Source organism: Heterocephalus glaber, unplaced genomic scaffold (genome assembly GCF_053883595.1).
Source record: "Heterocephalus glaber isolate CG9 unplaced genomic scaffold, H.glaber_assembly_v1.0 deba00001472, whole genome shotgun sequence".
In the NCBI taxonomy this organism is placed as follows: Eukaryota; Metazoa; Chordata; class Mammalia; order Rodentia; family Bathyergidae; genus Heterocephalus; species Heterocephalus glaber.
Window position 1 is genome coordinate 46545486 of NW_028258315.1, and position 14737 is coordinate 46560222.

The 14737-nt window shown below is 36.7% G+C and overlaps 1 protein-coding gene across 2 annotated transcripts in view; it reads right to left on the reverse strand.

The window, feature by feature from the left end:
• The window catches only part of Suclg2 (succinate-CoA ligase GDP-forming subunit beta), a 373391-nt gene that overhangs the window by 59582 nt on the left and 299072 nt on the right, over positions 1–14737 (reverse strand). The window lies entirely within an intron of this gene.

The following is a 14737-nucleotide window of genomic DNA, read 5'->3' on the forward strand; positions in this document are numbered from 1 at the left end:
TTGAAGGGAGGGCTGGGCAAGGGTGAAAAATAAGAACCAAGAGAGACTATGTAAAGGTGCAAATTTCCAATGATGAATGTCATTATATTGTATACCTAAAATGTACCAATGATTAGAATGAATAATCAATAATGTAAAATAGGAAGAACAGGTCCAAAAGGGTAGGGGTAGTGGGAGGGGCAGGGGAAAGGAAAGAAGGGAAAGCAAAAATGATGAGAAATGGAAATAAAGTCTTTGTAAATAGGGATGGGTGGAGGGCATGCAGGGAGGGCTAGGAATAGGGAAAAAATAAGAACCAAGATGCATTATGTAAAGGTACAATTCCCAATGAGAAATGTAATTGCGTTGTATACCTACAATGTACCAATAAAAGAATTTAATACAAAAATAATGACTAGTATTATCCAGATACTAAAAACCAGCCAAAAGTATCACAAGAAAACTGGAGAGCAATATTTTTTATGAATATGGATACAATCATATTTGAACAACATACTTGTGAACTCAATCCAGTAACATACAAAAAAATTATATACCACAACCAAATGGAATTTATGCCAAGTATGCAAGGTTAGATTAATACCTAACAATGAACTACAGTCATGATATAATCAAAAGAATGTTTAGAAATTACAAGTTTACTCCCACAGGTGCAGAAAGATAATTTGACAAGATAAAAAAGGCAGTAAACTAGAAATAGATGGAAGTTCTCCTATCTGAAAAAGGACATAATAAAAAAACTCACAGCAAACTTGTTTCTGATGGTAAAAGAACAAACCCATCCTTCTAAGAATAAGAATGAAACAAAGATATTCATTCTTACCTCTCCTATTCAATAATGTACTGAAGAGACTACAAAAGGTAATTTGGTGAGAAAAAGAAATTGAAAGCATCTAGAATGGAAAAGTATATGAGACTATATTTGCAAATGACATGATCACATATGTAGAAAATATGTAAAAATTAGTTGTATTTTATTAAATTGAAATTAACTAAAATGAAATTCAGAAAACAATTCCATTGAAAATAGCTTCAAATTTAACTCAGTGGTTCTGTCGCCTGCCTCGCAAGCACAAGGTCCCGAGTTCAATCCCTGGTACCAAAAAACCAAACCAAAACCAGAATAAAATACATGGGAATAAATTTAACAAAATCAGTGCATAATTATACACTGAAAATGACAAAAATTGTTGAAAGAAATTAAACGCATTCAAAATAATTGAAAAATATCTCAGATTCATGTCTGGGAAGACTAAATATTGTGAGGATGGCAATACTTTCCTAACCAATCAACAGATTGAACTCACTCCCAATCAGAATCTCAGCTAACTTCTTTGTAAAACTTGATAACATGATTTTAAATTCATATGGAATTGAATAAGAACAAAAATAATAAAACTAATCTTGACAAGAAGCACAAAGTTAGAGGACTCACAATTTCTGATTTCAATACTTACTATGAAGCAACAATAGTGAAGGCAGTGTGGTACTGATACAACAGACATATAGGTTAATGAAATATAATTGGAAATCCAAAAATGTATCTGATCAAGTGATTTATAAAAAGGCACAAGACCACTCAGTGTGGAAAGACTAGTCTTATAGCAAGCAGTGCCAAGGCTACTGTGTAATCTCATGTCAAATAATGAAACTTTACTCTTACCTAAAAACATCCTTACACAAAAATTAAAACAGAAGAACATCCAGCAATGGATGAAAGTCTAAATGTAAGAGCTGAAATTATGAACTGTATTGAAAACATAGGTTTACATACCTATCACCTTGGATTTAGCAAAGAAATTTTTCAATGATACTAAAAGGTGAGGAACAAAATAACAATGGATAACAATATCCATACTGATTTTCACAGTGGTTGCAACAGTCTGTGCTCCCATCAACAGTGAAGAAGGGTTCCCGTCTCCCCACAGCCTCACCAGCATTTGTTATTGATTTCTTGAAAATAGCCATTCTTTCTGGAATGAGATGGAATCTCAGAATTGTTTTAATTTGCATCTCTTGAATGACCAGTGATGTTGAACATTTTTTCATATATTTATTTGCTGTTTCTATTTTTTCATCTGAGAAGTTTCTATTCATTTCAGATGCCCAGCTTTGGATTGGGTCTTTAATTTTGAGGAGTTCTGATTTTTTAAGTTCTTTATATATTCTGGATAGTAGTCCTTTGAGGAACAGCTGGCAAAAATTTTTTCCCACACTGTGGGAAATGAATGAAGAGACATCTTTATTCTGTTAGTGGTTTCTCTTGCTGTGCAAAGCTTTTTAATAAGATGATGTCCCAGTTGTTGATTCTTTGTAGTATTTCCTGTGCAGTCTGGGTTTTGTTCATGAAGTCTTTGCCTACTCCTATGTCTTCAAGTGTTCTTCCTATTCTCCAGGAGACTTAGTGTTTCTGTTTTAATATTTAGATCTTTGATCCTTTTCAATTTTAGGTTAGTGCATAGTGAAAGATATGGGTCTATGTGGAAAGCCAGTTTTTTCAGCACTATTAAAGAGTCTATCTTTCCTCCAGTGAAGGTGTCTGGCTACTTTGTCAAAGATGAGGTGGCTGAGTATGTCTGGAGCTGTTTCTGCATCTTCTAATCTGTTCCATTGATTCTCACATCTGTTTTGTTGTTGTTGTTGTTGTTGTTTTGTTTTTGTTTTTGTTTTGTTTTGTTTTGCCAGTACCACACTGATTTTATCACAGCAGCTTTGTAGCATAATTTCAGGTCAGAGATTGTGATGCCCCCTGCCTTGCCTTTGTTGCCCAGAACTGCCTTTGCTATTCTAGGTCTCTTTTGATTCCAAATGAATTTTAGGATTTTTAAAAAAATTCTGTGAGATACACTGTTAGAATTTTGATTGAGATTGCATTAAATCTGTATAACAATTTTGGAAGTATGGCCATTTTCACTATATTGCTTCTTCCTATTCAAGAAAAAGGGGATATCTTTTCATTGTCTGATCTCCTCTTTGATCTCTTTTTTCAGAATAATGCAGTTTTTAATGTAGAGGTCTTTTAATTCTTTTGTTAGATTGATTCCTAGGTATTTCATTTTTTGGTGATGCAAATATGAAAATTATTGTTTCCCTAATTTCTTTTCAATGAGTTTGTTACTCAGTAAAAGAAGGCTACTGATTTTTGAGTGTTGATTTTGTATTCAGCTACCCCACTGAATTTGGTTATCATATCTAGAAGATATTTGGTGGTGTTTTTGGGGTCTTTTATGTAGAGTATCATGTCATCTGAAAAATAATAATTAAACTTCTTCTTTTCCTACCCTTATTCCTTTTATTTCTTTCTCTTTTCTAATAACTCTGACTAATGTTTCCAGAACTATATTGAACAAGAGTGGTGATACTGCACGTCCTTGCCTTGTTCCTGATTTTAGAGTAAAAGCTTTCAGTTTTTATCCATTTAATATGATATTGGCTGTTGGTTTGTAATAGATGGCTTTTGTTAAGATAAAGACCATCGACATCAATTTTCTGTAGAGATTTTTATCATGAATTGGTGTTTGATCTTGTCAAATGCTTTTTCTTCATCTATTGAGAGGATCATATGATTTTTGTCTTTGGCTCTGTTAATATAGTGTATTAGATTTACTGATTTGCATATGTTGAACCATCCCTGCATCTTTGAAATGAGTCCAACTTGGTCATTGTGTATAGCCTTCTTGACAATTTGCTGCATTCTGTTTTCCACTATTTTATTGAGGATATATGCATCTATGTTCATTAGGGAGACTGGCCTGTAGTTCTCTTTTTTGGTTGGATCCTTCTCTGGTTTTGGTATCTTGGTAATGCTTCAAGGAATGAATTTGGGAGTATTGCCTCCCTTTCACTTTCATTAAAGAGTTTGGGAAGTAGCAGCATTAAGTTTTCTCTAAATTTCTTGTAGAATTCAGCAGTGAATCCATCAGGGCTTGGGTTTTTATTTGTTGGTAAGTTTTTAATTATATTTTCAATTTCATTGACTGATATTGGTTTATTTAGAATTTTTATATCTTCTTTTTAAAGAATTTTTATATCTTCTCAGTTTTAGTAATTCATATGTATCTAGGAATCTGCCCATTTCTTCTGTATTTTCCACCTTATAAGAATACAGGTTCTCAAAGTAGGCATTGATGATCTTCTGGATCTCTGCAGGATCTGTTGTGATTTCATCCTTTTCATTCTTAATTGCATGAATTTGAGTTTTTCTTTCCTTTTATTGATAAGGTTGGCTAGGTGCTTGTCAATTTTATTTAATCTTTCGAAGAACCAACTCTTTGATTCATTGGTTCTTTGTATTTTTTGTCTCCATTACATTAATTTCTGCTCTGATTTTTATAATTTCCCCCCTCAAATGAGCTTTGAGCTTGACTTGCTCTTCTTTTTCTGGAAGCTTGAGGTTCAACATTAGGTTGTTTATTAGACCCCTCTCTGCTTTCCTAATATGAGTATTCAGTGCTATAAATTTCTCTTGTAAGGCTGCTTTCATTGCATTCCATAAGTTCTGATATGTTGCATTAGCATTATTGTTTAATTGTAGAAAATGTCTGACTTCTTCTTTAATTTCATCTCTGATTCATTGATTGTTCAGGAGGATGTTATTTAATTTCCTTATGTTTATGAAATTATTGTGTTTTTTATTGCCATTGATTTCCAATTTTATTGAACTATGGTCTGATAATATGCATGTGATAATTTCAATTCCTTTGCACTTACTTAAGCATGTTCTATGAGCTAATATGTGGTCTATTTTGGAGAATGCTCCACATGCAGCTGAGAAGAATGTGTACTCTAACATTGTGGGATGGAACACTATAGACATCTACTAAGACCCTTTGTTCAAAAGTTTGGTTTAGTTCTAATATTTCATTGTTGCTTTTTGTCTAATTGATCTGTCTGTTTATGGCAGTGGGGTATTGAGGTCCCCCATTACAATTGTATTAGTGCTTATGTGATTTTTTATGTTTGTTAATAACTGTTTTATATAATTGGGTGCACTGATATTTGATGCATATATATTTATGATTGTTATCTCATCCTCTTGAATTGTTCCCATTACAAGGATGTAGACCTTCTGTGTCTCTCTTAATTAGTCTTGGCTTGAAATCCATTTTTTTCTGAAAATACAATAGCTGCCATTGCTTTTTTCTGGGTTCCTGTCACATGGAATATTGTTTTCCATTCTTTGACTTTCAGTCTATGAATTTCTTTTTGAATTAAATGTGTTTCTTGTATACAGCATATTGTTGGACATTGCTTCTTGATCCATTCTGCCAGCCTGTTTCTTTTGATTGATGAATTGAGACCATTAAAATTGATGGTTATAACTGGTATGTATTTTATTATCTCTGTCATTATGTTTTCCTATTGTTGATTTCCTTCTTTCCTTTTCTGTTTAATTTCTTGCCTTGCCTGGTGGATTCATTTTGTAGGGTTTCATGGAGTTGTAACCCTCATTTTCTCTTCCTAGAATATCTTTCAGAACACTTTGGAATGCTGGTTTAGTGGTTATGAATTTCTTTAGGTGTTCTTTGTCATGGAAGTATCTTATTTCTCCATCAATTTCGAAAGAAAGTTTTTCAGGGTACATCAGTCTGGGTTGGAGGTTGTTTTCCTTTAGGGCTTGGAATACACCACCCCAAGCTCTCCTTGACTTAAGCATTTGTATGTCTGCTGTGATTCTGATGGGCTTTACTTTATAGGTGATTTATTTCTTTTCTCTAACAGAGTTTAATATTCTGTTCTTGTGTTGGATTTCTGGAATCTTGATTATTATATGCCTTAGGGAAGATTTGTTTTTAATCATCACTAACTGGAGTCCTATATGCCTCACTTATCTGAATGTCAAATTCTTTTTCCCTGTTTGAGAAGTTCTCTGCCATTACTTCTGTGAACAGGTTTTTCATGTCATTTGCACTATCTCCTGCTTTTTCAATGACTCAGATCAATTTTATGTTAGTTTTCTTTGCATCATCTAGCAGCTTCTGGGTTGATTTCTCATGGTCCTTTGCTATTTTCAAGAAATTTCTCTTTTCATGATTGCTAAACCACAATCTTGTCTTCTATATCTGATATTCTGTCCTCACACTGACTCATTCTACTATGTATACTTTCATCAGAGTTTTTAATCTCCTGGATATTGTTTGAATCTGTTTCATGGATTCCATTTCTTTCCTATGCTGGGTGGGTGTTCATGGTTTCCATTCCTTTCCTGGACATCCATGGTTTCCATCATGTTCTGGAGCTCCTCTATTTTTAATATGTATCTGCTCTAGAGTCACTAAGAATGTCTTTTGTTTTGATCACCATTTCTGGTTATCTGAGAAGTTATTTCTGCTGTGATTTTTTTCTAGAACCTTGTTCATCTACTTTGTTACTTCTGCTGTTACTTCAGAGAGTCTAGGTGGGTGGCCTTCAGATTGTTCCACCTCATTGCCTCCTATGTTTGCCTTTGTTGAGCTGAGATTTGGGGTGGGGGGTACATCTTGCTCATGTGTCTTCTCATTTTCTTTCTTTTTTTCTTTCTAAATTTAATTCCTGGGTTGATGCTTGTAAATTGCTTGTGGTGAGTAGCTTTATTGCCAGTATTCAGAACCCTTAGGAAAGGCCTACTTCTCAAAAGTGTGTTCCAGGTATAGCTGGCTTTTGAGTTTTGAGTCTGTTGCACTTTCAATTTATTGGGGATGAGAAGTTTCTGCCTATTTGGCCCAGCTGCCAGTTCTTTGTCACTGGCCTATAGTTTTTTGTTTGTTTTTTAAGATCCTTAGGCAATCTCAGTCTTAGTATGCCAGGAGGAACAATTGATTAGCACAATTATGTCACCTTGGCTAAAGTAGTACAATTAATAATAACAACAGCATCAAATCAGCCTAGAAAATGACAAACTGTGGTAACCACTAATTTGTTACCTTTAAATGTATGAACTAGATTTGTGCTTATATAACAAAATTTAGTATGAATCCAAAAATTATATGCAATAAATAGGCCCTTAATGTGGCAATTTTACCCTTAGGTGAGAAAATTTAAAAGGGGTTGGGGGAAAAGAGATAAATAGAAGAAGAGGAAGAGATCAGAAGCAAGGCTGGAGGACAGAATGTTGCACCCAGTGAGAAAAAACCAACCAGAGACAGATATTAAGTCCACACAGGAGTTTATTACCAGCCAGGACCCGAGCTGAGCATGGGACTCAAGTCCTGTCTGGGGGAGATTAACATATTTTATACACCTTTGGGGCTGGCAGTTTCTAGGCCCCCCTATGGGATAGAACTAGCAAAGCAAGCAAAAGGTACAGGAGCCTAAGGTTCTGTCATTAGAATATTTGTAAAACAATAGTTGATTAATTGTTGTTTCTAAGAGACTCTCTAAGGGGGGAGTTCATTTAAAGGGCAGGCAGGTAGGTCAAGCAGCAATATGGAGTCTGTCTTGCTAGCTAGGGTCCTTCAAGACTAGGCAATTGGTCAAGAAGATGGGGGGAGAGAAATGGTGGAAATAAAGACAAGAACAGAACAGAACTACAACAAAAGACTAGTAACTGTGTTCAAACAATGAAGTCTAGAACAAAACAAAACAAAATCCTGAAAGGAGGGAAAAAAAGAAATAAAAAAGAAAATGAAGAATAAATAAAGAAAAAAAATCCAATTCAAAATGTGTATTTAGTGGCACTGGTAGGAAAGGTGGGCAGACAGAGTCCAGAAGGGAACTGATTAATCTCAGCAAACCAGCTGCAGCTTAACAGTGGGGTAGTGGGTAATCCTAGCTGGTCTGGCCCTTTAGTTATACTGAAGTTCAGGCCAGCTTCTGGCTATGAGGCTGGAACCAGATTCCTTGAGCCTACAACAGTCCATGTGCCTCCTGCTAGCTTGAACTCTGCTCCCTGAACTCCTGCTGACTGGAACTGGCACCCACACCAAGAAACTGGGAGCCACAAGATGGAGTCAGCCCATAGCTGTTCTGAGTTCTGAGTTCAGTTGCCCCTGCTTCAAGATGGCTACCAGCCAAAAACCCTCTCCTGGGTTCTGTCTGAACCCAGATACCTCACCAGCCACTGCAGTACACCACATCCACTGCTCTATTCCACTGGTGCATTTCTCTGTGGTGGCCTCTGGGGTTGCCAGTAGTCACCATTCATCTGCAGGTTCAACCTGTTATTCCGATGCCATGAGTCTAGGCTCTGGGAGAGAATGCTGCTTGTTATCTCCCTCCTCTTCATTGAAGTCTTTCTTTTCACTCTCCCCATTGACTTCTATTCTCACTTCAGGTCCTTTCTGGGTCCTGGGGACCCACTTCCCTCCTTCTTCTTCTCCTAGAGCTGCTATATTCCAGTGTCAGGATACCAAATCTTAGAGAGGCTTTTTCTCTGCTGCTCACCACTCCACCATCTTCCCAAAAGTCCAGTGGGTAAAATTTTAACCAGAGACAATTTGAAAGGTTAAAAACCACTAAATTCCCAGGGAATTAACAAGAATAATACAGTACAATTTTATGGTGGAGATTTTACACTTAAAATGTCTTCCCTGGTAGAGGTCGAACAGTAATATTGTGCTTAAGAGCAGGGACTGTGAAGGCAGACTGCAAGTCTTTACAGCTCAGATCTACCCCTTATAAACATTAACCTTTCTCTGCCTCAATTTCTCCTTATGTAAATTAAGGATATTATAGAACCTCCAATCTACAGGGTTGATGAGTGGGTCAAATAAATTAATAAATATAATGTGCTTTTAATAGTACCAAGAACCATTTATTAAATGATAAGTCATTTATCACGAGACAGGACCGTCAACTGGCATTATTCCTATTACAGTTTGGGAAGCTAAATTGAGGCTTACAAAGAGTATGTGAGTCATTCAGCTAGTCAGTGGTTGAGCCTGGACCAAACTCTCCAGCTTTTGACTCTAGTCTTCTACCCTTAAATTGTATCCTTAATTCAAAATCAAGGAAGATGGGTTACAAAGATGGGCTTGTCTAATTCTTCTCCAAGAATATAAGTTAACAAAGCTAGAGATAGTAGCACATGCCTGTAATCCCAGCTACTTAGGAGGCTCACAAGTTCAAGACCTGCCTGGGAAATTTAACATGACTTTGTTTCAAATAAATAAATCAATAAATAAAACGAGGACACAAAGATTTCACTTTCTCACTGTGACATTCTAGAAACTAAAGGAATATGCTTAGGCCATTAGAAGAGTGCTTTTTCAAATGCTGGTGCTTACTGTACTAACCTACAGTAGGTCAAATATTCAATTTAGAATTGCAGCCAGCATCAAAACACCTAAAATACAGTAAAATACAAAATATCAGAATGTATCAACCTTTGTAAGGGTAATTACCATTTTGAGAAATTCTGGTTTAATGACATATGTACTTACAGTATATACATATGCAGGTAGTTGACAGTATTGTTTGTCATGGTTATTCCCTCTCCACCACCAACCTTCCCTGTTGGAGGATGAGTCGAGACTATCCTTTGGTAAGGAATTCACAGAGATTCTAGCTTTGGGGTCCTTCCCTTACTGCATTGGTGTTTGGCAGTGGCTGTGGATCTCATAAGAGTCAATGGCATGTAAACATGCATTCTTTGCCATGCCTGAGCAGTAAGTTTCAGAACAATTGTATGGATGAACTCAGTGTTCTACTCCTTTCTTTTGCCATGAGCTTATCTCATGATGAGGGCACGGTGTACCAAGTACCAAATGTCAAGCTGCTTGAAGCAGAATTGCTGCCTCTCTGCAGACTGAATGAGAGCTACAGCCCAGAACAGAGTCTATATGCAACATCATGAGGAATAAATCTTTATTTTGAAGCCCCTAAGATTTTGAGTTGCTTAACCTGGTGAAAGATGATTAATGGGTTCATTTGCATTGGGTTCATAAAGTAAAATGTGGTGGGTTTTTTTCCCATGGATGCTCATCAAAAAATAATTGACACTTATGTGGTAGAATGATTGTCCCTTTCAGTGGGTATAACATAAGACCATAAACTGTATGATTTAAGCAACAGACACTGCAGGGTGTGGTGGTACAAACTTGTAATTCCAGAACTCTGGTAATCTGAGGAAAGAGGATTCCAAAGTTCAAGCCCAGCCTGGCAATTTAGAAATTTAATGCTGTCTTAGAATAGAAAACAAAAAGCCTGGGGGATGTAGCTCACTGTGAAGGCCCTGGATCTAGTCCTCTGTTTTGTTTAAAAAAATTATTTTTTTACAGTCTGGAAACTAGAATCTCAAGATCAGAATGGCAGCATAGTTGATGAAGGTCTTCTTCCTGATTTCCGGATGATCATCTTCTTGTAACATCAGAGTGCAGATAAGAGCTCTAGTCTCTTCATCTCCTTGTAAGGGCACTCATCCCATTTATAAGGGCTCTATTTTCAGACCCAATTATTTCCCAAAGATCCCAGCTTCTCAAAATAACTTCACACAGGAGATTTAAACTTCACTATATGAATCTCAGGGGACACAAATATTCAGTCCTTAGCAATGAGCATTTGGAAACTTGATTCTTTAAAATATTACTTTAGTTCACTTGACATGAGAGAAGAAATGTGATTTTTAAATTCTCTCTTCTTTAAAGTTCATTCAAGCATCTTTTTCCTGAACAGCAGTGTGAAACAGCAGAATTTTGAAATTTCTTTTATTTGATTGCTTGAGAAATAGTCTTCACACATAGTTCAAGCTGTCTTCAAATTCATGATCCTCCTGCCTCAGCCTCCCTAGTGCTGGGAATACATTTTGTACCACCACACACAGCCTGTACACTTAATCTTAAGGCATCAAATTCAATTGTTTGGATTTAATGATACTTATTTTTCTTTACCATTTCTTCAATATTAAATCAAGCTCTGTAGACATATCAACTACATTATGCACTTTAAATAGTGGTATTAGACTGATAATCAGGGTAACATCCTTAATTTAACATTGCTTCATATGTTGCTAGTGTTCCTTTGAACTGACTACACAATACATTTTCTATTCTACTTCATAGCTTTCCAATGACCATTGAACAAAGTATCTGTATTTTGTCATCTATTTGGAAAAGGATTAAAGAATGCTTTTACAAAGCTATTAAATGAAACTATATCACTCATTAATCCCTGAATGGTGGGGTCATTGACATGTATTTTCATTTTCCTCACTTTACCTTTCCATTTTCCTAATTCTGACTTTCCCTGGAAAGTCACCCCAGGCATGTTCATCCAATTCAATACTGATACCAACACCTCCATGTTATCAGCATTCTTCTTATTTGAAAATTAATTAATACTCTGACATATACTGTCCTCTATCAAAAGACCAGCTTTTATTTTTCTTTTTAATGGTTTTTGTGTTCAATGTCCTTTAATCAATAACTTTGTTATTAATAAATGTTCTGAATACTGTCATCTATAATGAGGCAGTTTTTGTAAAATGAAATCATAAAGTGCTACTCTTGCTCATTCTCTGCTGTAGAAAACTAAATGTGCTTGTTTTTAGAGATGAACAACAATGTCATATAAAGAAAGATCTCCAGCTATTACTAGTTCCTCCCAGTGGAGACCCTTGTTGGCTATATTCATAGCAATCCTGCTGACCTTATAATTTGGCCCACGTATTAACTGTTTCTTTGGCTTTGACTCCTCCAGACTCAAAGCTATATGGCTACCAAGATGACAATGCCTGGGACCTATCAAGGGCCTTTAAATAGAATCTGTAGAGTAACTCTAACTGCTGACCACAACTATGACCCTCTTCAGCTGGAAGTAGCCAGAACTGTCTTTGCCCTTTGCCCCCTCACACAAGCTAGGGGTACTTCTTAAGAGGGGGTAATATTATAGATAGGTAAGTTATTTAGATATCTTGTTGGCAGGTAGACATCTTCTTGGCAGGTAGACAGGGCCTCCCTTAAGGCACCAGTCCTCCAGGAGCCAACACAGCCAGGAACCAACATGGAGAACAACTGAGGCACATTCACTGGTTAGCATTATAAAAAGGAAAGATAGGTAGGTACCCTAGAGATAGGTAGCAGTGTTCGATATTCTAAATGGGAAATTTCTTGTATGTGACTTGTCTTCCCATTTTATCCCCATCTAATCAATATTACCTGGGTGACTGTACTTGTAATCTTATTGATTGTTCATGGTTTGGTCCCACCTCATGCCCACCTTGTAAATTTCCATTGGGTCTTACAGTTTTGTCCCACTTTGTACCTGCCTCACCACATGGCTTTGCTGTATAAAATATCTTTGAAAAGTGGGGTGAGCGGGCAACACACTTTCTGGTCCCCCTTCTGTGTCTCTTAGACAGAAGCTTTCTTTCTCTCAATAAATTTTTCCTACTCTTAAAAAAAAAAAAAAAAGATCTCCAGTGTCATATACAGATCTCCAATACCATTGGCTGGGACGGTGTTTCATGTCATTACCTCTCAGCGCTCTTCTGTGGGTTTTTCACACTTTTCCTCCTTACATCTTCAATCTCTCCTTTCTGTGATGATTCAGATGTTGTACTGTGGAATTATAAGATCTGAGGTTTTAGCTTCTCAGCTCACTCTCAGTGTTACCTTAAGAAAGAAAGCTGCTGAATGTCATTGAGCCTCAGTTCCCTCACAGGTAAAATTGGTAGTAGCGATGGTACTCAAAGAGTAGCAGGGAGGATTAAGTGAGTTGGTGCATATACATTGTGCAAGTGACTTCTGAGCAAAATGGCTGCTCCTTTGATTTAAGGTTCAATACACACTTTCTGCTTAAAACAAATAATAAGAACAGGTGAACATGAAAATAGAAAAGCAGTAAGATATGCTGAAGCTCAAAAGTCAGACAAACATATCATGAAGCAAAAATAGAACAGAAATAACATATAATACTGGTTAGTGAGCAAGTCTTCTAGATGTTAATAAGGACCAGAAGAGATTCCCAAAGAGAGGCAACTGGGGTCAGTTTCACTGTTCCAACATGGAGACAGAGAAACTGGGCAAAAAAGCTGAACTTTCCTCATCAGCCACAGGCTGCAGTCATGTTCCATGTGACTCCACGGTAAGACACTTGTAAGTGCTGTTCCAATAACACAGAAGGAAAACCCAAGTCCAACTCAGTTTTTCCTACTCTATATTAATAATGCTAATCACTTCTGTGACCCCAAAAAGGTGCAAGGATTTCTCCACACCAGGAAGCAAGTGATTTTATAGCAGACAGTAGCTGGGCACCCTCTAATCCACTTTAGTTCTGACACTGTCCACACTGTCCACTTGGAGATGCAACAGATTTAAAAGCAAACAAGAGCCCTGTATTATTTTACCAGTGCTTCTGACCAAGCAGGAATAACAACCCCCTCCTTGAGTGATGAATTTCCTTGAGTGGCTTATAGCACTCAAGCTTCCAAACCTCTACAAGTTGAATAATCTTGAAGCTCTCTGAGCATTGTCATTGGGGTTTTCTAAAGACTTTGGTGGATAGGTAGGATTGCTAATAAACTGAGTGGGTACAGCCAGCAAGGCCGTGAGCTCGGATTTTCCTTGGCCTCTCTATGAAGCATTCCTTCCTATAAGATATGGGTTAGGACTCTTTGGGAATGAAGGTTTTCTGTCCTGCTATCAGAAGGGGTAGGTCAGAGTTATAGTCAAGAATTGTGAACAAACACCCAAATATACATATATCATAAAATCATGGCTGTGTTCATGATTCATGGTTTCTATTTCCCTAACTGTATTGCTAGATTTGGGATTTAATGTACATTTTGCATTCCTGTGGGAAACTCAAAGTGATTTATAGTCTGATATCCCAGTGGAGTAAGAATCTCAAAGTGATATTGTCAGGGTCCAGCTGGTGAAAGTGGCAACTGCAAAAGGGAGGTGAGGGAGAGAAAGGGGAAAAAAAGAAAACCAAACAAACAAATTGAAATAATGCTTTTTGTGGCACAGTCATTCCTGAAGAAATATATTTTGTAGAGGAAACTGACAAGGACTTTAAAATAAATGTTTAGGATATTTAAAGATAAAATGTATTAATTCATTAACATAACAGATTATGATACAGAGAGAAGAAATTGATGAAATGTGTCAGAAAATTTAATTAAGTATAACTATTTCGGGTGTTAACCAACATCATATTTTGGTGTTTTGACAAAAGCAAGATGGGGAGAAGTGAGCTGTCTGGTTAATTAAATATGATAAAAGGAGAAGAAAAATGATTAAAATCTTAGACTTGTTTATTTTCCTTTTTCCCTTTCTGTTAGTATATGTTTGTAATACACAGTAAATACACTCATCATGAGGAATTGACACATAAACATATTGCCTCTTGATTCTTTTTACTTCCCCTTTCCTCCCTCCTGTTTCCTCCCAGCCTCATATCTCCTTCCCATCTCCACATAGTCTATTGTTTAAAATATTTATAGTTAAATAGGTATGTGAAAAATTGAAGAGTGGTTACAAAAGTATAACGTGCTACCTATGTTTGTTTTTTACTGGTATATATCACATTATCACAATTGTTGATGCTTAAAGAAGATATATGCTTTACCTCAGCATTGGTGTGGGCCAGGATTAGGGCATAGGTGAGTCCTCTCTCTCACAGTGTTGACCTGGCTGTGTCCTCACCTGAAATCTTGTACAGGTAATGATCTACTCCAGACCTCCCTGAAGTTGTTGCAGAATCCTTACCCTTGCAGCTGTCTGACTCACATCCCAGAATTCTTGCTAGCCACTGGCCAGACCTGCTTGTGGCTCATGGAGGATCTTCAGGTCATTGCTGCAGCAACCTGAATGGCTTCCTC